Source organism: Ahaetulla prasina, chromosome 2, assembly GCF_028640845.1.
Source record: "Ahaetulla prasina isolate Xishuangbanna chromosome 2, ASM2864084v1, whole genome shotgun sequence".
Lineage (NCBI taxonomy): Eukaryota > Metazoa > Chordata > Lepidosauria > Squamata > Colubridae > Ahaetulla > Ahaetulla prasina.
Genome location: NC_080540.1, coordinates 158,483,351 through 158,506,627, shown reverse-complemented (window position 1 = coordinate 158,506,627; position 23,277 = coordinate 158,483,351). Strand labels below are relative to the sequence as shown.

General features: G+C 42.2%; 1 pseudogene; it reads left to right on the top strand.

Annotated features, from left to right (window-relative positions):
* The first annotated feature begins 22,728 nt into the window (after window positions 1–22,728).
* LOC131193788 (U2 spliceosomal RNA) lies at window positions 22,729–22,952 on the top strand (annotated as a pseudogene).
* Window positions 22,953–23,277: the final 325 nt, after the last annotated feature.

Genomic DNA, 23,277 nt, shown 5'->3' with positions numbered 1-23,277 from the left:
GGCTATGGTTTTCCCAGTTGCAATATATGGCTGTGAAAGTTGGACCATAAGAAAGACTGAGCGCCAAAGAATTGAGGCCTTTGAACTATGGTGCTGGAGAAGACTCCTGCGAGTCCCTTGGACTGCAAGGTGATCAAACCAATCAGTCCTAGAGCAGATCAACCCTGACTGCTCTTTAGAAGGCCAGATCCTGAAGATGAAACTCAAATACTTTGGCCACCTAATGAGAAGGAAGGACTCACTGGAGAAGAGCCTAATGCTGGGAAAGATTGAGGGCAAAAGAAGAAAGGGACGACAGAGAATGAGGTGGCTGGATGGAGTCACTGAAGCAGTAGGCGTGAGCTTAAATGGACTCCAGAGGATGGTATAAGACAGGAAGGCCTGGATGAATGTTATCCATGGGATCGCGATGGGTTGGACATGACTTCGCACTAACAACAAATGTATAAATTATAATGCAGCTGTTTTTCAGATTTTAGTGTGCTGCATTGTTTGTACATTGTTGGATGGGAGTCTCCTCTTACTTAATTAAATTTTACGGCATTATAACAGCTCTGCCTGAAAGGCAATGAGCATTTACAACAGTCGAACTGGTTTTCCATTCATAATGAAAGATTCCTAGTTCAAATCCCACTGCAGTCAATTTAGCTAGCAATGCTATTAGATTTCTTTTGTATTTACCTGTTTATTGGTCTAATTCATTTTCCACTGGAATTTCTGTACCATCTGACTCAGGCCTCAGGCCATCTGACTCACGCCTGCAGCCTTGAGCTGGTTGGTCTTCAGATAATTTGGCATCTAATTCCAGAGCTGCTAATGCTAAATCTTCATTAAAGGGACAAGAATTATGAGTAACTTTTGTGCAGTTTTATTACAGTTGACTAGTACCATCTTTAATCCCTAAGGATCAGAGGTGGGTTTCAGCAGGTTCTGACCAGTTCTGGAGAACCGGTAGCAGAAATTTTGAGTAGTTCGGAAAACCGGTTGTAAAAATTCTGACTGGCCCCGGCCCCATCTATTCTCTGCCTCCCAAGTCCCAACTGATCGGGAGGAAATGGGGATTTTGCAGTAACCTTTTCCTGGCATGCCCACAAAGCCACGCCATGCCCACAAAGCCACACCCACAGAACCAGTAGTAAAAAAATTTGGAATCCACCTCTGCTAAGGATCTATTTAAACTTACTTACTCTATAAGAGATGTTACCAGGGGTGAAATCTAAAAATTTTCCCGATTGGTTCTGTGGGCATGGCTTAATTGGTGGGCGTGGCTTGGTGGTCAGATGGCTGGGTGGGCGTGGCCAATAACAATAAATAATAAAAATAATAAAGTATAAAAAAACAATAAGAGGTACCAAAAACCAACTTTCACACTTTACACACACACAACACAACACAACTGATTCACACACAATGTAAAAGTAGATGTACTTCACACTTCACACAGCCACAAAAAGCTCAAAAACCAACTTTCACACTTTACACACACACAACTGACACACACACACACACACAAAATGCCACATACAGCTTTCTGAGATTTTGTGTGTTTGTGTAGTTAGAGTGAAACACTACAGAAACACACCAAATCTCAGAAAGCTGCACAAATATTTTATTTTATTATTTTATTTTATTTTATTTTATTTTATTTTATTTTATTGTGGACTTCAAATCCCAGAGTTCCTCAGCCGGCAAAGCCAGCCAGTTGATCACCGAGGAAATAGATTAGCTGAGCGATTGATTCTGTCTGGCTGAAACTGAAACTGCTTTCGGACTGGAAAAAAAGCCATGCGTTCATCAGTAATCAGGTAAGTGCCTTAGAATCTCTAATGTTTTCTACAAGTAAGAGTACAAGTAAGGTTCTGCTGATGAGGAACTCAGGTGAGATCGCCAGAGGAGACTTTAATTTTTTTTTTTTAAGTTTAAAGTCTCTGCTGATCTCAGCTGAGCGGCGGGATACTCAAAAAGGCTTTTTTAAAAAAAAATTTTAAAGGCCTGTTTCTGCTGAAGCAAAACCGGCTTTAAAAAAAATAAATACCACTGCAGATGGTGCGGCTTAGCAGAGGCAGGGGTGGGGGGCCAGGGATTTTTGTTACCGGTCCTCCGAACCAGCAGCTGCCATCGCTACCGGATCAGGCGATCCGGTCCGATCCGGGAGCATTTCACCCCTGGATGTTACCTTTCAAGAGATACTTCTTTCATTAGTTCTATTATGGCCCATTAAAAATAAGGCTGCAAGAACAAGGCAGACTTAAGTCTCTAGGAGAAACACTAGGTGTTAGCTAGTGTTCTCCACATACTCCACAACACTAGCTATCTCCACATAGCTCCATTTTCTAAGTAGCTGGCTTCCTCCTTCTGTACTGTAATATTTTATACTACATGGCAAAGCTGGATTCTAGGGAGGGAAGGGGACTTAGTGTAGACCTGGGTTCAGACCTCTCATCCACCATCATTTCCTTAAATATCATGTATCTTCTTATGTTAGTTGTTGATACCTCAACTCACTCTACCAAATTGCTTTCTTCACAGTACAGACCAAGGGAGTGATCACCTGGTGTCCTATTTTCCACCTTTATTTTTTGAAAAAAGAAAAAAAAAGGTTAAGACCAGAATAAACAAAGGCCACTCCCTTTGAGACTGTTCATGATAATTATTACAGTGTAATGGATAGGTATGTCCCTTTGAAATATAGATATAGATAATGTCTATCATTGATGTTAAGTCCACTTTCTGCCTCTTGCTCATTGTTCAAATCCTTTTCTCTTTCTATTTTTGCCTGCTGTGCAGGGGTGAAATGCTCCCGGTTCGGACCGGATCGCGCAATCCGGTAGAGATGGGGGCGGGTAGTTCGGAGAACCCGTAGCAAAAATCCCTGCCACCACCACCACCACCCATGCCTCGGTGTTCCTCTTCTCTGTCCCTGAACCTCTCAGTAGTGATACAGCTGCAAACGGCCATGGCGCTTCAAAGGGCCGTACTACAGCTGATCAGCACTGTAGGCGGCTAGTAGACCAGTGCCTCTATTTTTAAAGAAGGTAGACCGGTGCCTCCCAAAAAAAGGCAATTGGTAGACCAGTGCCTCTATTTTTAAAGAAGGTAGACCGGTGCACTCCCAAGATTTGTATACTTTAATATTTTTATCATTTATTATTATTGGCCATGCCCATTCAGTCAACTGACCACCAACACCCACCAATTAAGCCACGCCCACAGAACCGGTAGGGATAATTTTTAGATTTCACCCCTGCTGCTGTGTGTTCTATTTTTCTAGATAACTCTTTTACTAATATCTGACAAAGAAACACCAAACTGTAATTTTTTTTTTAATAATTGAATGAGTGGTCAGTGTGCTTACTCAGTCTGAGATAGGAGAATTGACTGAACATATGTTGGGTGCAAAGTAACTGATATGGAAATTACACACAATAATTTTCCAATAAAAGATGCAGCTTCTCCAAGGAGTTGCTGACAAATGAACACCCACAATTCACCCTTTTCCCTGAGAATCCAACCGTATTAGAAGTGTAATCTTAGGTTGATATCAATATCTATGAAAGGACTGAGGCTGAAATGTTCAGCCAGTTTTGGGGGGATTGTTCATATGGCATAACTAAGTGAAACTGTGACTTTGCTTACTATGTTTTATTTATTTATTTATTTATTATTTAAATTTCTATACCGCCCTTCTCCCGAAGGACTCAGGGCGGTTCACAGCCAAATAAAATACACAATAATATTACAATATAAACACAATTAAAATACAATTAAAAAACTTATTCAATTGGCCGAAATTAAAAATTTAGAATAAATAATAAAAACCCAATTAAAACCCATAAATTTAAAAAACTAACCCAGTCCTGCGCAGATAAATAAATGCGTTTTAAGCTCACGACGAAAGGTTCGGAGGTCCGGAAGTTGACGGAGTCCCGGGGGGAGTTCGTTCCAGAGGGCGGGAGCCCCCACAGAGAAGGCCCTTCCCCTGGGCGTCGCCAGACGACACTGTCGCGCCGACGGCACCCTGAGGAGTCCCTCTCTGTGAGAGCGCACGGGTCGGTGGGAGGTATTCGGTAGCAGTAGGCGGTCCCGTAAATAGCCCGGCCCTATGCCATGGAGCGCTTTGAAGACGTTCACCAAAACCTTGAAGCGCACCCGGAAGGCCACAGGTAGCCAGTGCAGTCTGCGCAGGATAGGTGTCACGCGGGAGCCACGAGGGCCCCCCTCTATCACCCGCGCAGCCGCATTCTGGACTAACTGAAGCCTCCGGATGCCCCTCAAGGGGAGCCCCATGTAGAGAGCATTGCAGTAATCCAGACGAGACGTCACGAGGGCGTGAGTGACTGTGCACAAGGCATCCCGGTCTAGAAAGGGGCGCAGCTGGCGCACCAGGCGAACCTGGTGGAAAGCTCTCCTGGAGACGGCCGTCAGGTGGTCTTCAAAAGACAGCCGTTCATCCAGGAGAACGCCCAAGTTGCGCACCCTCTCCATCGGGGCCAATGACTCGCTCCCAACAGTCAGCCATGGACTCAGCTGACTGTACCGGGATGCCGGCATCCACAGCCACTCCGTCTTGGAGGGATTGAGCTTGAGCCTGTTTCTCCCCATCCAGACCCGTACGGCTTCCAAACACCGGGACAGCACTGATAGCTTCATTGGGGTGGCCCGTGTGAAAAGTACAGCTGGGTGTCATCAGCGACAGCTGGTACCTCACACCAAGCCACTGATGATCTCACCCAGCGGTTTCATAGATGTTGAACAGAAGGCGAGAGAATCGACCCCGCGGCACCCCACAAGTGAGGCGCCGGGAGTCAACCTCTGCCCCCGTCAACACCGCTCATGCGATCGGTCGGAGAGATAGGAGGAGAACCACCGATAAACGGTGCCTCTCACTCCCAGTCCTCCAACCGGCGCAGCAGGATACCATGGTCGATGGTATCAAAAGCCGCTGAGAGGTCTAATAGGACCAGGGCAGAGGAACAACCTCATCCCTGGCCCTCCAGAGATCATCCACCAACGCGACCAAAGCCGCTCAGTGCTGTAACCGGCCGGAAGCCGGACTGAACGGGTCTAGATAGACAGTTTCCTCCAGGTGGAGGGGAAACTGATATGCCACCATACTCTCTACAACCTTCGCCGCAAAGCGAAGGTTGGAGACCGGACGATAATTACCTAAAATAGCCGGGTCCAGGGAAGGCTTCTTGAGGAGGGGCCTCACCACCTCAGGTTTCTTCTGCTTTACACATTTGTGAAGGTAATAAATGTGAGGATTGGTGGCAAACTTTTTCTCCCCTCACGCTGGTTGATTGGCTCCTTATATCTGTTGGCCTACAAGAGAGAAAGATGACAAGTCACAATTTCACAGTCCCAAAGACCTATAAATCTTCATCTGTCCAGGACATGAATCCATTGAAGTAGACTCATGAATTATTCTACAATCTCTTTTTCTCTCTATGGGCATATGTGTGTTTTAGATTGTGTGGAAAACCCATCTTTGCAGTTCCTACAATTTCCCTGAACTTTTGAAAAGAAATTTGAAGTAGACCCTTTAAGGGAAGTATAAATTGTTGGGGGAACATCTGTTTTCCGATTTAAATTACATTATATTTTTAACTGATTATCTACCCCGTTTCCCCCAAAATAAGACATCCCGATAATAAGCCCAATGGAGCTTTTGAGTGCAAGGCAATAAGGCCAAGCGGTTTTTGCAGGGTTCAAAAAAATATAAGACAGGGTGTTATTTTTGGGGAAACACTGTATCTTTCTGTCTGTCTGTCTGTCTATCTATCTATCTATTTCTGGAATTATAGAAAGTTATTCTGGGTTTCTGTTGCAACTGCCCCTATTAAATGTGCACAAGTGAACACAAATTGCAAGCGAGGAAAGAAGCATCAAAGTTCATGGACTGTAGGATTTCAGGAATTTAAGAAGAACTTCGGTGGATCAGGCCATAGGCTCATCTAAAACCAGGCATAATCTTCCCAATATTTAAAAAAAAAAGATTTAAAGTGATCCATGCACTGATGATTGCCTGATTAATTTTGGACACAACTTCCGAGACATATGACAAAACCCAGCAGAACTCTGCCTGAAGACTAATTAGTTGCCAACAAGAGAAATCAAGTCATGTATCTCAGAACTCACCCAAAAATCAGATTTCTAAATTTCAGTTTGTGTTTTCATAAATAAGTCTTTAATCATAAATATGTCTTTCCCAAGCAGAAAAAATGTATTTCAGGATAAATATTCCATATATGTCTTGTTGTATTTTGTTAAATCCTCCATGCAAAATGATATTTCACCAACTCAATCAAGCAACGCCAGTGGTTGAGCTCCTTGGCCCACTACTGCTCATCCCACAGTTCTCTTATCTCAGCTGCTCCTTCTACTCATATCGGTCTTCCTGCATAAACTGTTGAGAGAGTTTTCAAGGAGGGCTTTGAGATCTCTCCTGAAAGGGGGCATCTACTCCATGAGCAAGTTCCATTGGTGACTAACACTCGGTTCTTCTTTTTTGTTTTTTAATAAGTTTTTTATTTATTACACAATATAACAAACACAAAACACATAACATACATTCCCTTTTTACAACTGTTTCATAGCGGTGATCTCCTAATATTTACATTTTCTCTCAATTCCCTTTATAATATTTATAGCCTTCTTGTCCTATTATCCCTTATTACTCTATAATTCCTATCCCTTATAATATTACATTTGTACATTTTATACACTATCTTACATACATCTTGCACTTATTGTTTCTCTCCTTTCATCACTATTCATTTTTTCTAGTCTCCAGCCATTTGTACCATTTATCCCATATTACGTAATATTCTGTATCTTCCTTTTCTTTAATTTCTTTTGTTAATTTGTCCATATCGGCACAATCTAAGATTTTCTTTATCAGATCTTCCTCTGTTGGTGTATTTCCTTTTTTCCAATTTTGTGCGTATGAAATTCTTGCAGCCGTTATGATATGTAAGATTAAGTGTTTTATGTCTTTGGTATAATGTCTGGTAAATATTCCTAACAAGAATGTCTCTGGTTTCCAATACATTGGTTGGTCTGTTATTTTTTCTAGCCATTTTTTGATTTTGGCCCAATACTTTTTTGCGGCTGGACATGGCCACCAAAGATGATAGTATGTTCCATAGACCTTATTACACTTCCAGCAAATTGGTGAATTATTCGGGCACATCTTGGCGAGCCTTGCCGGAGGAAGGTGCCATCTGTAAAACATCTTCAACTGGTTCTCTTTGAATGCTGAGCAATAAGAACTTTTGATTTCCATGTATTTTTATTTTCAAGCTATTCTTAATATAATTGCTAAAATGATGCAATGCACTTAAGGGCACTAGAAGGGGTGTGCACAAGCAAGAGACTATTAGTTATCATTAGTTACAGAAAGATTATTACACTTAGTTAGAGACAGATGCAGCTTAAAGTAGTCTCCAGGAAAGTGATAATCCCTCATCAGAAAAGAGCAATGTCTCAAGATTCGGGATAATAATTATTGCTGAAAGAGCCAAGAGGTTTTCAGCTGGGGAAGAGGAAATGCAGGAAATAGGACCTGGATAGGAGTTGCTTTTGTTAGACTACTTTACTGGTTGCATGGCTAAAGGATCTAAATATGATAACCGGAAAGCAAATGGGAAGGAAAACTCTTTGAGGAATAGAGAGAAAATTAGGTCAGAAACATAAAGCCCCCAGTTGCCATGAGATGATATAATGAAGCAAGGAGCAAGGCAATTTCAAGGCAATTCTGCACAGTGGCCAATAATACACCCATATAGTCTCTCTGTATTAAGCTCAGTTTAACTATTCTCTATTAAATCTTTTCCCACTCCATCTCATAGTTTTAAAAATCAACTATTGTATTCTGGAAGAAAAAAAAAAGAAAAAATAGACAGTTTTTTTTAGTGCACATATTATTATTATTATTATTATTATTATTATTATTATTATTATTATTATTATTATTATTATTTGCATTTATATCCCGCCCTTCTCCAAAGACTCAGGGTGGCTTACACTATGTCAAGCAATAGTCTTCATCCATTTGTATATTATATACAAAGTCAACATATTGCCCCCCCAACAATCTGGGTCCTAATTTTACCTACCTTATAAAGGATGGACGGCTGAGTCAACCTTGGGCCTGGTGGGACTTGAACTTGCAGTAATTGCAAGCAGCTGTGTTAATAACAGACTACATTAGTCTGTTGAGCCACCAGAGGCCCTTATGAATGTTGTCATTATAATTAGTCATTATAATAATTATATAATATCTGGATTATTTATTTAAGAGTTATTTTCCCCTTCTTACTTATTGTTGCTATTTTGCTATATTTCTTAGCATAAAGATGCTGGAGAAATCTGGAACATTATTCTGGGAAAACAATGCAATCTTTCAGAACAGAATATACCCTGATGCCAGTTAGTTCAATTGTTCTACATTATTTTCAAGTCAGACCAAGACACTTTTATTTTCTCAAAAGGTTTAAATGTTTTTTTTTATTGTTTCTGTCTCATTGTTTGTGATTTGGTTGATTCTCTGTTTTATGAGATTGGATACAATGAATTTATTCCCTTTTTACTATTGTTTATACCACCTAGGTTCCTAAAAAGCAATATATACTGTAGAAATGTTAAAAATACAATAACCTAATAATGTTGGGAATCCAAAACAGCCTTGTCTAATCCAGAAGAATACCATGTTCTTTGCAGACTAGCAGAAGGTGAAAGGATATTATTATTATTATTATTATTATTATTATTATTATTATTATTATTATTATTATTATTATTATTAATCTTTATTCATTAAACATGAAACTCAGTCAACTGAACATTCAAAAATGCATCACAAATACCATTGACTGGTGCTGATGGTTAATATGGGTTGCTGCCAGCATCCTAGGTATCAACCAAGTACCTTCTTAAGATATATGATGTTCCAAGTAGCGCAGTTTTTTGCAGTTTTGCTGGTGTTATGGCAGGAAGCTGCAATTTGTTGATGTGTCTTATAAAATTCTTGGACATGGTACCAAGTGCCCCGATGACAATGAGTATCACTGTTACATGTTTCATCCATAGCCGTGTAGTTTTGATGGCCAGGTTGCGATATTTCATGATTTTTTCCAGTTCTTTTTCTTTGACTCTGGCATCTCCTGGTACCACAATGTCAATAAATTGTACGTTTTGGTTTTCCACAACTATGACATCTGGCATGTTGTGTTCCAAGTGATGATCTGTCTGTATTCGAAAGTCCCACAAGATCTTCACCTCCATTTTCTATAATTTTTTTCCACTTTATGTTCCCATGACTTTTTGGCTACAGGAAAGTCATATTTTTTACATAATGACCAGTGGATTAATTTAGCAACTCAGTCATGTATTATTATTATTATTATTATTATTATTATTATTATTATTATTATTATTATTATTATTATTATTATTATTATTATTAACTCTTTTATTCATTAAACATGAAACTCAGTCAACTAAATGTTTAAAAATGTGTCACAAATACGATTGACTGGTGCTAATGGTTGATATGGGTTGCTGCCAGCGTCCTAGGTATCAACCAAGTATCTTCTTAAAATATATAATGTTTTGTCCCAATTGCTTTACAGTTGCATGCCCTGGTTTCCCAGCAGTAGCAACTGAGCCCTGCAGCCCATTTTTCGGCAGGTGTCCAGTAGCCATAGCATCTGACATGGTCCTTGTTGACCCGGGCAATGAGTGATCCGGTATGGAATTTTGTTGATTTCTTCTCATCATTGGTGATGGTAGATGCCTGGGTTGGTTGGTGGCTAAGCCACTACTGATCCAAAGACTGGCATTCCCATAACCATAGGGACCGCACCCAATAGCCGTCCAGCCCCAGCCATAGGGAAATAATAACAAGAAGAAGAAGAAGAAGAAGAAGAAGAAGAAGAAGAAGAAGAAGAAGAAGAAGAAGAAGAAGAAGAAGAAGAAGAGGAGGAGGAGGAGGAGGAGGAGGAGGAGGAGGAGGAGGAGGAGGAGGAGGAGGAGGAGGAGGAGGAGGAGGAGGAGGAAGAAGAAGAAGAAGAAGAAGAAGAAGAAGAAGAAGAAGAAGAAGAAGAAGAAGAAGAAGAAGAAGAAGAAGAACAATAATAATAATATACTTTATTCATTAAACATGAAACTCAGTCAACTGAACATTCAAAAATGCATCAAAAATATCATTGACTGGTGTTAATGGTTGATACAGACTGTTGCCAGCATCCTAGGTATCAGCCAAGTACCTTCTTAAGATATACAATGTTCCAAGTAGCGCAGTTTTTTGCAGTTCTGCTGGTGTTATGGCAGGAAGCTGCAATTTGTTGATGTGTCTTATAAAATTCTTGGACATGGTACCAAGTGCCCCGATGACAATGGGTATCACTGTTACATGTTTCATCCATAGCCGTGTAGTTTTGATGGCCAGGTTGCAATATTTCATGATTTTTTCCAGTTCTTTTTCTTCAACTCTGGCATCTCCTGGTACCACAATGTCAATAAATTGTACGTTTTGGTTTTCCACAACTATGACATCTGGCATGTTGTGTTCCAAGTGATGATCTGTCTGTATTCGAAAGTCCCACAAGATCTTCACCTCCATTTTCTATAATTTTTTTCCACTTTATGTTCCCATGACTTTTTGGCTACAGGAAAGTCATATTTTTTACATAATGACCAGTGGATTAATTTAGCAACTCAGTCATGTATTATTATTATTATTATTATTATTATTATTATTATTATTATTATTATTATTATTATTATTATTATTATTATTATTATTATCTCTTTTATTCATTAAACATGAAACTCAGTCAACTGAATATTTAAAAATGCGTCACAAATATGATTGACTGGTGCTCATGGTTGATACGGGTTGCTGCCAGGATCCTAGGTATCAACCAAGTATCTTCTTAAAATATATAATGTTTTGTCCCAATTGCTTTACAGTTGCATGCCCTGGTTCCCTAGCAGTAACAACTGAGCCCTATAGCCCATTTTTCGACAGATCTCCCGGAGCCATAGCATCTGACACAGCCCTTTTTGATCCAGGCAATGACTGATCCTGTATGGAATTTTGTTGATTTCTTCTCATCATTGGTGATGGGAGGTGCCTGGGTTGGTTTGCATTGGCTAAGTCACTACCAATCCAAAGACTGACAATCCCATAACCATAGGGACTGCACCCAATAGCTGTCCAGCCCCAGCCATAGGGAAATAATAACAAGAAGAAGAAGAAGAAGAAGAAGAAGAAGAAGAAGAAGAAGAAGAAGAAGAAGAAGAAGAAGAAGAGGAGGAGGAGGAGGAGGAGGAGGAGGAGGAGGAGGAGGAGGAGGAGGAGGAGGAGGAGGAGGAGGAGGAGGAGGAGGAGGAGGAGGAAGAAGAAGAAGAAGAAGAAGAAGAAGAAGAAGAAGAAGAAGAAGAAGAAGAAGGAGAAGAAGAAGAAGAAGAAGAAGAAGAAGAAGAACAACAACAACAACAACAACAACAATAATAATATACTTTATTCATTAAACATGAAACTCAGTCAACTGAACATTCAAAAATGCATCAAAAATATCATTGACTGGTGTTAATGGTTGATACAGACTGTTGCCAGCATCCTAGGTATCAACCAAGTACCTTCTTAAGATGTATGATGTTACAAGTAGCGCAATGTTTTGCAGTTCCACTAGTGTTATTGCAGGAAGCTGCAATATCTTGATGTATTTTATAAAACTCTTGGACATGGTACCAAGTGCCTCGATGACAATGGGTATCACTATTGTTGCTGTTGCTGCTGCTGCTGTTGCTGCTGCTGTTGCTGTTGCTGTTGCTGTTGCTGTTATTGTTATTGTTGTTGTTGTTGTTGTTGTTGTTGTTGTTGTTATTATTATTATTATTATTATTATTATTATTATTATTATTATTATTATTATTATTATTATTATTATACAGCCCATTTCTCCTCCTGCAATCCCGTTTTTTCTCTCTGGAAAATGTTCTAAAACTGACAGCAGAATTATCAAAAATAACCTCTCCTATTTTTCTCACTGGATAAACACCACTTAAAGAATATTTTCAGATACTGAAACCTAGCACCAACCCACAGACAAGTAGTAGATTCAGAAAACAACAACACTATTATTATTCATGGTGCAGGCAATGATTTCCTCTGGGACACCCTACAGAAGTGAAACTTGGACTTTGAAGAAGCTAAATAGAAAAAAAAATATTGACATTTTTGAAGTTTGCTGTTGGAGAAGAGTGTTGAGAATACCATAAGTAGACAAGAAAGTCAAACAAATGGATCAATGAACAAATCAAACTTGAATTCTTAGTCAAGGTATAAATGACTAGGCTCAAATTATCCTGCTTCAGACATGTTATGTATATATGTTATGTATAGACTTCAGAGGATAATTAGATTTGCAGAAAAAACAATTACTACCAACCTGCCTTCCATTGAGGACCTGTATACTGCATGAGTCAAAAAGAGGGCTGTGAAAATATTTACAGACCCCTCGCATCCTGGACATAAACTGTTTCAACTCCTACCCTCAAAACGACACTTTAGAGCAGGGTGTCAAACTACACCAGCAGGGCCAACATATTGGCCCGCAGCAAATTCTGAAAATATAATTGAATATGGCCCGCCGCCTTCACCATTCTGCGCTGTTGCAAAGAGGGTTGGGGCAGTTCAGCCGCCGAGCAGCAGGGGGAGCTCGCGCAGCAACGGAAAGGTGGCGCCTGCGTAGCTGCGCCGCCAAAATGGGCGACTCTGAGGATGAATTTCGGTGGCGGGATCCGGTGGGCGGCGGGGAAGCGGCGCGGGATAGGCACAGGCGCTGCTCCGCCGCCGCCCGTCCCCGTCCCAGTGCGGACTGAAGCGAGGCGGTGCCCCTCGGCTGCCCGGGAGGAAGAGGCAGCGGGAGGCGGACGGAGAGCCGCTGGTGGTTCCGGCCAAGTTCCGCTCGGAGGCCGGGCCAGGCGGGAGGCGGCCCAGGGCTGGTGAGTCAGGCGGGAGGCGGGGAGTGGGGGGGAAGAGGCTGAGGGGATCGCCGCCTGGGAGCCACTGACTGCCACCTGCTCTCCGCCTAGAGACGAAGGGCCACGGGAGGCCGCCGCCCCCGCTGCTGCTTCAAGGGCCGGAGGACGCCAGCCGCGGACTCAAGGTCCGGGCGGCCCTACTGCTTTTGGAGGCCCCGGCCGCGCCCCGCACGCCCCCGCTGCCCACCAGCTGCTGGAAAGGGGCCCCGGCTAATGCGAGGCCGGGCTGGCTGTGGGAGCTGAGCTCGTTGACGGGCACCCCGGGCGTAGCTGCGCCGCCAAAATGGGCGACTCTGAGGATGAATTTCGGTGGCGGGATCCGCTGGGGCGGCGGCGGGGGGAAGCGGCGCGCGGGATAGGCACAGGCGCTGCTCCCGCCGCCGCCCCGTCCCCCGTCCCCCCGGAGTGCGGACTGAAGCGAGGCGGTGCCCCTCGGCTGCCCGGGAGGAAGAGGCGGCGGGAGGCGGACGGAGAGCCGCTGGTGGTTCCGGCCAAGTCCCGCTCGGAGGCCGGGCCAGGTGGGAGGCGGCCCAGGGCTGGTGAGTCAGGCGGGAGGCGGGGAGTGGGGGGGAAGAGGCTGAGGGGATCGCCGCCTGGGAGCCACTGACTGCCACCTGCTCTCCGCCTAGAGACGAAGGGCCACGGGAGGCCGCCGCCCCCGCTGCTGCTTCAAGGGCCGGAGGACGCCAGCCGCGGACTCAAGGCCTGGGCGGCCCTACTGCTTTTGGAGGCCCCGGCCGCGCCCCGCACGCCCCCGCTGCCCACCAGCTGCTGGAAAGGGGCCCCGGCTAATGCGAGGCCGGGCTGGCTGTGGGAGCTGAGCTCGTTGACGGGCACCCCGGCCGTAGCTCCTTGGGAGGCCGATCAGGTGCGTGGCTGCGGCGAAGCGTCGGGCTCTTCTCCGGGGTCCTCCCTTCCCCTTGGGGGCAGCTGAGCCGTCGCTCTTTTGCGGCGTTTCTGTCCCCGGAGCATCCCGAGGCCGAGTTCGCCTTCAATCCAAATATTACATTAAAAATCAACATAACACAAACACACACGTACACAAACATAGAGATACACATGCACATATATATAACTCACACACATATAGTATACTTAAGCCTAAACTGTGCATAGGGACTACCCAGACGGCTGAAAAAAGTGATTTCTGACAGGTTCTCACACTTTTGACTGGTCCTCACACATACAACTATCTTTACATTTTGCACCCTATCTTGTAACCATGGTGAAGAGAAGCAGTTGTGAAATGAGTGATATGGTTGTTAAAAATGCTGCAATGGGCATAAATGTGAGGATGGTCATAAGTGTGAGGACTGGTCAAAAATTACTTTTTTTAGCCCTCTGAGTAGTTTCTATGCCCATAGCCACATCCACTCAGTCACATGAGCAGTTAGCCACGCCCACCAGTCACATGACCACCAAGCCACACCCCAAAATAAGCCACGGCCATTCCCCCCGTGGCCCGGGCCTTTGCTTATTTTTCTGTATTTGGCCCTCACTCAAAAAAGTTTGGACACCCCTGCTTTAGAGCACTGCACACCAGAACAGTTTCTTCCCGAAGGCCATCACTCTGCTAAACAAATAATATCCTCAACACTGTCAAATTAGTTACTAAGTCTGCACTGCTATTAATCTTCTCATCGTTCCCATCACCCATCTCCTTCCTTTATGACTTTAACCTTGTTGCTTGTATCCTTACGATTTATATTGATATTGTTTCCTGATTGCTTATTTGTAACCTATGACTATCATTAAGTGTTGTACCTTATGATTCTTGATGAAGGTATCTTTTCTTTTTATGTACACTGAGAGCATTCGCACCAAAGACAAATTCCTTGTGTGTCCAATCACCCTTGGCCAATAAAGAGTTCTATTCTATTCTATTCTATTCTATTCTATTCTATTCTATTCTATTCTATTCTATTCTATTCTATTCTATTCTAAGACCTGGTTCTTTGGAGAAGTCTACAATGCTGGGAAAAGTGAAAGGAACAAGAAGAGGGTGACCAGCAACAAAGTGATGGACTCAATTACAGCAACGCTGGGGATATCATCAGAAGACCTGAAGGACCAGATGGAAACAGATTGCCCTGATGAAAATCTGTCTATGGGATCACTGAGAGTTGGTGCTGACTTGGACATAATCAAAAGTCAATAATACATTATGCACACCTGCTTTATATGAAGGACAAGGAGAAATGATTCATGGAATCAGAAACTGGCCTCCAGTGGACTTCTCTTAGGCTTCTCTGTTTTTAGCGTAAGGTATAAATGTCCGGGAACCCAACTCAGAATGTAACCAAGCAAACCGGACTAAAACAAGTAGAACCAGAAGCAAAGGTTTCTTTGATGTCCAAAAGAAGGTCTACTTCTTTTGTACACATGTGCACACATAATTGAGGATTGCATGGTGCTATTTTTTTAACCAAACATCTTTGCCATTATGAGATAGCTAGGAGGCAAAAAACAACTCCTTTCCCTGTGCTGATGGAATAGATTTTAATCTTAATGGTACTTGTCACTCCTGTGAAAGCACTCAACATCTATTATAAAAAAAAGAAAGAACCGTGTATATAAGTCCACAATAGGCACTGAAATATTCTGGAGGGGAAAACATTCTTCTAACGTGGTCTCCTGGTCACTTAAACTCTTCCTTTAGCTATGTGCAAATGCCATCTTCCAGCCTTGGCAGAAAAATATACTGGCTTAAATTGTTCTGCAAATACTCTTGTGTGCATCAGAATCCAGGCTAGAGAATGATGTTGTCCTCAGAGTTTTAATGTGGGACAAATTAAGAAATGCAATTGGTGGGTTTCCCCAGCCTTATGGTACTTCCCCTCTTAGTGAGCATCGCCTGCTGGTGGGAAAATGTTCCTTATGAATGTAGGTGGTACTTGGGGTGGAAGTTTTAACCCCTTTTGTCTGAATGATAGAGTGATCTTCTTAAGCACGAGGCCTAAATTCAAGATAGGCTAAGTGACAGATCAAAGGCATAGAGGAACGTTGCAAGAAGGTTTGCTCGATTCTCCTCTGTGCCAGTGAACCATCAGTCAAGTTATTTATTATGGAATTCAATAGTAATTTGCCCTGATGAAAACATCTTTATATAATTGAATATCTCAATTTATTGTATAAAGGTAAAGGTTTCCCCTGTCTGGTCATGACCTACTCCAAGGGGTGGTACTCACCTCCGTTTCTTAGCTGAAGGAGCCAGCATTGTCTGAAGATACTTCCATGATCATGTGACCAGCCTGACTATACACTGAGGCACATGGAACAGTGGTGGGTTTCAGAATTTTTTACTACCGGTTCTGTGGGTGTGGCGTGGTGGGCGTGACATGGCTTGGTGGGTGTGGCAGGGGAAGGATACTGTAAAATCTCCATTCCCACCCCACTCCAGGGGAAGGATACTGTAAAATCTCCATTCCCACCCCACTCCAGATTGCAAAATCCCCATTTCCTCCCGATCAGCTGGGAATCAAGAGGCAGAGAATAGATGGTGGTGGGGCCAGTCAGAATTTTTACTACCGGTTCTCCGAACTACTCAAAATTTCCGCTACCGGTTCTCCAGAACTGGTCAGAACCTGCTGAAACCCACCTCTGACGTGGAACACTGTTATCTTCCCACCAAAGTGGTATCTATTTATCTACCTGCATTTGCATGCTTTCAAACTGCTAGGTAGTCAGGATCTGGGGCAAGGATGGAAACTCATCCCATCATGGGCGCTTGGGTCTCAAACATGTGGGCTTTCCAGCTGACAAGCTCAGCCTCTTTAATCACTGAGCCATCGCATCCCCCACTCCCATGTTTATTGAATAGATGGCTGCAAATAAGTGGCTGTGCCAGTAGCAAGTGACCAAGAAATCCATTTCCCTCCTTGTGGTTGGAGGTACTTGGAAGTATCTAATGGAATAGGAGTAAGAAGAGAGCACTGTTATAGACGCACACACAAACACTAAATAGTGCAACCATTAAAAATGTGTGTCAACTGGCAAAGCAGAAAACTGATTAGAGACCGAACCAGGAACACACAGCTGGCTTATATCACTCTAGGACTATGGCTCTAATGACAGGCTTATCATTCTTTCCGAAGAACATAAACCTGTATTTTAAAAACTGGTCTGGTGATTTTTCAAAGCACTGCTAATGCTGTATAATGGCCCTTTTTGAAGCACCAAGCAGACCTTATCCAAGCAGATGCTACCTCTGCAGAAGCCACATATCCAGTCTCTTCTGCTGCATAAGACAGAATGGCCCTGGATGCAGTGTCCAGTCACTAGAGGATGACAGCTGTGCCCACAGCAATTTAATGGGACATTTTGACACTAGGCAGCTCCCATTCCTGTTTCTTCACTGAAGACATGTCCAAGATTGTGTCTATGGCAAAAATTATATTGGGAGAAGAAACAAAACACTCTTTTGAATGGGTAACAGCTAAAAATGTGTTTAAGATTCCTTGTTCTGCTATTGCAGATGAAAAAAAAAAGAGAGAGAAGATAGATCCTTTAAAAATGGTCTAAAGGACACCTTCATCCCTCAGTTAGAAGGATGTAGAAAGAAAGAATGTACATGAAAAAAATGAAAAAGAGCATCATAATCCATTCTGTTTCTTTCCAATGTGTACAACAGAAACTATTTAAACATCTAAAGAAGGGGAAGATAACTCTTGAATAGAATAGAATAGAATAGAATAGAATAGAATAGAATAGAATAGAATAGAATAGAATAGAATAGAATTTTTTATTGGCCAAGTGTGATTGGACACACAAGGAATTTGTCTTGGTGCATATGCTCTCAGTGTACATAAAAAGAAAATATACATTCATCAAGAATCGTAAGGTACAACACTTAATGATAGTCATAGGGTACAAATAAGCAATCAGGAAACAATATCAATATAAATTGTAAGGATACAGGCAACAAGGTTACAGTCATACAGTCATAAGTGGAAGGAGATGGGTGGTGGGAACGATGAGAAGATTAATAGCAGACTTACCAAATAGTTTGACAGTGTTGAGGGAATTATTTGTCTTAAATAAACAACAACCTGTGTTTGTCTTCTCTATCAAAATAGAGGCAGATCAAAATCATAAAGGCAGATTTTGCCCTTTCCAATGAAAGGGGACTAAGTCTTTAATTTTGTGGCATCACAGACCACAGACATGATTTGCATGTATTACCTTAGAAGGTTAAGTTTGAGGCATTGCTAAAGATCAAGAGCTTGCTACATTTTTCAGGTGCTTGTGGGGTGGTGCTTCCCACTACATCTGCTGCTTGCCAAAGGAAAACATAGTGTCAACTCTGAAGCGAACCTGGCTGAAGCCATCTTGTGCTGCCTCATAGTTGCCACGCAGCATGAGAGTGGGAAGGGAAGGGGGAAGTAGAGAGCCCAGCTACAGTCAAAACAAAAAGTTACCTGTGGAAACCAAGGCCATTGTAACAGGTGACTGTTGAAGGAGGAGAGGAACCTGCCATCCATCTTCATTGGACAATGTGACCGGTGACACCTGGGCGGGGGAATTTTACTCTTTTAATTAGGTGAAAACCGTGGGAACTATTGGAGTTGGTTTTCACCGGCTGTGCCGATATGATGTATCCAATAAACATGTTCTTTGAGGAATCTACCTGCCTCGGAGTTCTGCTTTCAATGGTTACATTACTGGGAACACTGACACATAGCCCAGCAGCAGTGCAATCTTTTGGGTTTCCTTGGTGCTTGGTTGTAAAGGAGAAAACCTTTGAGAAAACCTTGAGAACCTTTCTTTTCATGTATTGCTGAATACTCCCCACCAGAGATTGATTGGTTGATTTTTCAATAGTGTTGGAAAGGACCTTGGAAGTCTTCTAGTTCAACCCCCTGCTAAGGCAGGAAACCCAATAGCATTTCAGACAAATGGTTGTCCAACCTCTTCTTAAAAACTTCCAGTATTGGATCATTCACAACTTCTGGAGGTAAATTGTGCCATTGATTAATGGTCCTAACTGTCAGGAAATTTCTTCTTAGTTCTAGGTTGCTTCTCTCCTTGATTAGTTTCCATCCATTACATTACAATATATTACAATACATTTTGAGATCTTTCTCCAAACCTCTACTTTTGGGGAAAGGAGAATAGGGTTGTGGCAATATCAACACAGCAAACTTATAGTCTAAAACACAACAAACATAAGTCTACAGTCTAAAAATGCCTAAAAGGTAACAAGGAGCCTGTAAATAACTCATCTGAATCAATGTGGTATCCTGCTCCTAGTTAAAAATGCAGACTTTCAAAAAAAAAATTGATAACTCCAGAATTTGTTTTTTCTTTTCAGTGTTGTTGTTTTTTCTGGAGCACTAGAGGTTTGTGCTTTGCTACATCCGATCCCTGAGTTTCTGGAAGGGCTGGACAAACTTTCATCTGGGAAGGACTGTCCTTCCCTCATTGTTGATACCAAGGGATGCCAAGCAGAACAGAACACAACTCTTGCACCTTGTCTGAATTTGATTCTGTAAGTTTGGTTATATTGCTAGCAATATCTATGTCTGTTATTAGCAATACAGCTGGGAGGGCAGGTGCTGGCAAAATACGGAATGAAGGGCCTGAGAACAGACTGGTGATACCTTCATAAAGAATGAGCAGTTTTCCAAACATATCACTAGAGTGCTGGAAATGTAAACAGGCACAGGGAACTTATTATCACCTGTGGAGGACCTGTCCATTTGATGAAAAAATATTGGGCAAGGATTAAAAAAAGTGGTTAGAGGAGATGGTAACACAACAAATAGACCTAAAACCAGAACTGTTTTTACTAGGCATACTAATGGGGAAATACAATAAAAGAATTCAATATTTAATGTTACATGTAATAACAGCGGCTAGAATTATGTATGCACAAAATTGGAAAAATGGAGGTATACCCACAGAGGAAATAGTAATAAAGAAAATATTAGATTGCGCCAAAATGGACAGATTAACGATGGAAATTAAAGACAAAGGAGAAACAGGGTATTACCTGATATGGGACCTATGGTACAATTGGCTAGACAGTAGATACAAAGGTTATAAAATGGATGATGAAAGTGGATCAACAAGTTAGAAACAAATTCAGGTATAAAGCTATATAGAAAAATATATATTGTAAGCAATATTGGTACCAGATTGTACATAATTGCAAATCAAAATATATAGAGCGATAAATGTATAGAGAAGTATGTTATAACCATGGATACAATAGATATAAGTATGTTGTATAATATTAAGTTTTTATTCTTTCTTCTATGGTCTATACTGTATGAACAAGAGAAAAATGGTCGTAACTAGGATGTATAACATCACCTAAATTTTAAAAGGTGCTGATACAACCAGCATACCGTTGCAAAATTGAAATTACGATGTAAAATGAAAGAAAATGTACAATAAAAATATTTTTTTAAAAAAAGAGAGAGAATGAGCAGTTCTCGTTCTACTGTAAGGTAAGGGCATGGGAAAGGGATGCAGGCTTTGAAGGTGGGCACTGCTTTATACAGAATTTGCAGTAGCTGATTTTTCCCCCCAGCATATAATAGCTGAATAACTATAATAGCATTAAGGGGTCTGGATGGGGAGAAAGCTGTACGGGTCTGGATGGGGAGAAACAGACTCAAGCTCAATCCCTCCAAGACGGAGTGGCTGTGGATGCCGGCACCCCGGTACAGTCAGCTGCATCCGTGGCTGACTGTTGGGGGCGAGTTAGTGGCCCCAAAGGAGGTGGTTCGCAACTTGAGTGTCCTCCTGGATGGACGGCTGTCCTTTGATGAACATCTGGCAGCCGTCTCCAGGAGGGCCTTTTACCAAGTTCGCTTGGTCCGCCAGTTGCGTCCCTTCCTTGACCGGGATGCCTTATGCACGGTCACTCACGCTCTGGTTACATCTAGGTTGGATTACTGCAATGCTCTCTACATGGGGCTGCCCTTGCGGTGCACCCAGAGGCTACAGTTAGTCCAGAATGCGGCTGCGCGAGTGGTAACGGGAGCCGCTCGTGGCTCCCACGTAACACCACTACTCGTAACCTGCACTGGCTTCCTGTGGTTTTTCGGGTGCACTTCAAGATTTTGGTTACCACCTTCAAAGCGCTCCATGGCTTAGGACCCGGGTACTTACGAGACCGCCTGCTGTTACCTTATGCCTCTCACCGATCTGTACGCTCTCACAGAGAGGGTCTCCTCAGGGTGCCGTCCGCCAAACAGTGTCAGCTGGCGGCCCCCAGGAGTAAGGCCTTCTCTGTGGGGGCATCGACACTCTGGAACGAACTTCCCCTGGCTTACGTCAAGTGCCTGATCTTCGGACCTTCCGTCATGAGCTAAAAACACACCTATTTATTCAAGCGGGACTGGCATAATAGTGTTAAATTTTAATTCGGGGTTTTATTAATATTTCTAAAATTTTAAAACTAAATTTTTAATTATCAGCCTTTTTGTAATTTGCTAGGTTTTAAATGTTTTAATTGTATATATTTCGTGTTTTATCTTTGGCTGTACACCGTCCCGAGTCCTTCGGGAGAAGGGCGGTATAAAAATTTAATAAAATAAAATAAATAAATAAATAAAAGGGGCTATTATAGTTTGTGTAAGAAATGATTGACATCTGAGCTGTATTTGAATCTCGGGTTGGAGCCTTCTAAGCTTGAATATTGAACTCCATGCCACCAGGAATTAGCAGAAGCAAATTGGCTAAGGGAGGTAGAATGAGGCAAGCAGAGAGAGAAAAAATTGCATTTTGAGCCCTGCCTCCTTAGTAAATATTTGGATGAGCCTATCAAAAGAAGCTTGGCACACATTCATTCATTTTACTGTGGGGAAACTTGAACCAGCCACCGAATATAAAAGTAAGGCTTAACTTGACAGGGTTTATTTCCGAACCCGATTCCCTTGAGACCATATTTGGTGTTGAGTTCAGCACCTACTTCGATTAGCAGCGCTCACATCGAAGTACAGACAGTCCTCAACATACAACCACAATTGAGCCCAAAATTTCTGTGGTTAAGTGAGACATTTGTTCAGTGAATTCTGCCCCCATTTTACAACCTTTCTTACCAATAGTTGTAAAGTGAATCGCATCAGTTGATAAGTTAATAACAGAATTGTTAGGTTCGCGAAAAGGGATCACATGACCTTGGGACATAGCAATGGTCATAAGTATGAACCAGTTGCTAAGCGTCTGAATTTTGATCACGTGATCATGGGGATGCTACAAAGGTCATAAGTGTGAAAAATAGTCATAAGTCATTTTTTTCAATGCCATTGTAACTTTGAATGGTCACTAAGTGAACTGTTGTAAGTGGAGGACTACCTATATCAAATATATTTGTCAACCTCTATTCAGCAAAGTGGGCTTTCCCTAGAAAAATAGATGACTCCCCTTTACAGCTCTTTCTAAATGGTTTACAGAGCCAGCCTATTGCCCCCAACAATCTGGGTCCTCATTTTACCCGCCTCAGAAGGATGGAAGGCTGAGTCAACCTTGAGCCTGGTAAGATTTGAACTGCCAAATTATAGGCAGCTGGCAGGCAGCAGAAGTAGCCTGCAGTACTGCACTCTAACCACTGCACCACCGTGGCTCTTTTCTGTTAATTGGGGAGATCATATTTATTTTATTTTAGCTTCTATATTCCAATTAGATTTCCTTTCTTGAGTGAATAATCACCCTCTTGTCTTCCTTTTTCCTTCTCGGCCTTTTGGCTAAGATCAAGTGTAGTATCCTTCTCCTCTGTAGGTGCCCTTTGTTTATTTTTTTTCTCTTTTTTTTTGCATTTTACCACCTAATTAAAAAACATTCAGTAACCCCTAAATTGACTAGCACATTCCTGGATTAATGCACAAAATTGAAAGTGTAATTCAAAAGACATTAGTCTTGCACTTCTATAAGTGCGTGGTGGGGATTTCCTTTCTCAATACACCGTCAGTTCTTTTAACAGATTTTTTAAAAAAAAATAATAATAATTCCAGCGTTCAGCATAACCAGATATCAATATGGCTTCAACACAGAGCTGTCTTTGTTTTGTTTTCTTTCTCCTGCTTTTCTAAATGATCAGCGGTGGTTTGGGCATCCTAGATTGACACAAGAATCAGTTAAGAATATCCCTATAGAAGTTTCAGCTATTGTCAGTAAATAAACACTTTAACCATTGGTGAGATTCAAATTTTTTTACTACCGGTTCTGCAGGTGTGGCTTGATGGTTGTGGCATGGCTTAGTAGTCGTGGCATGGC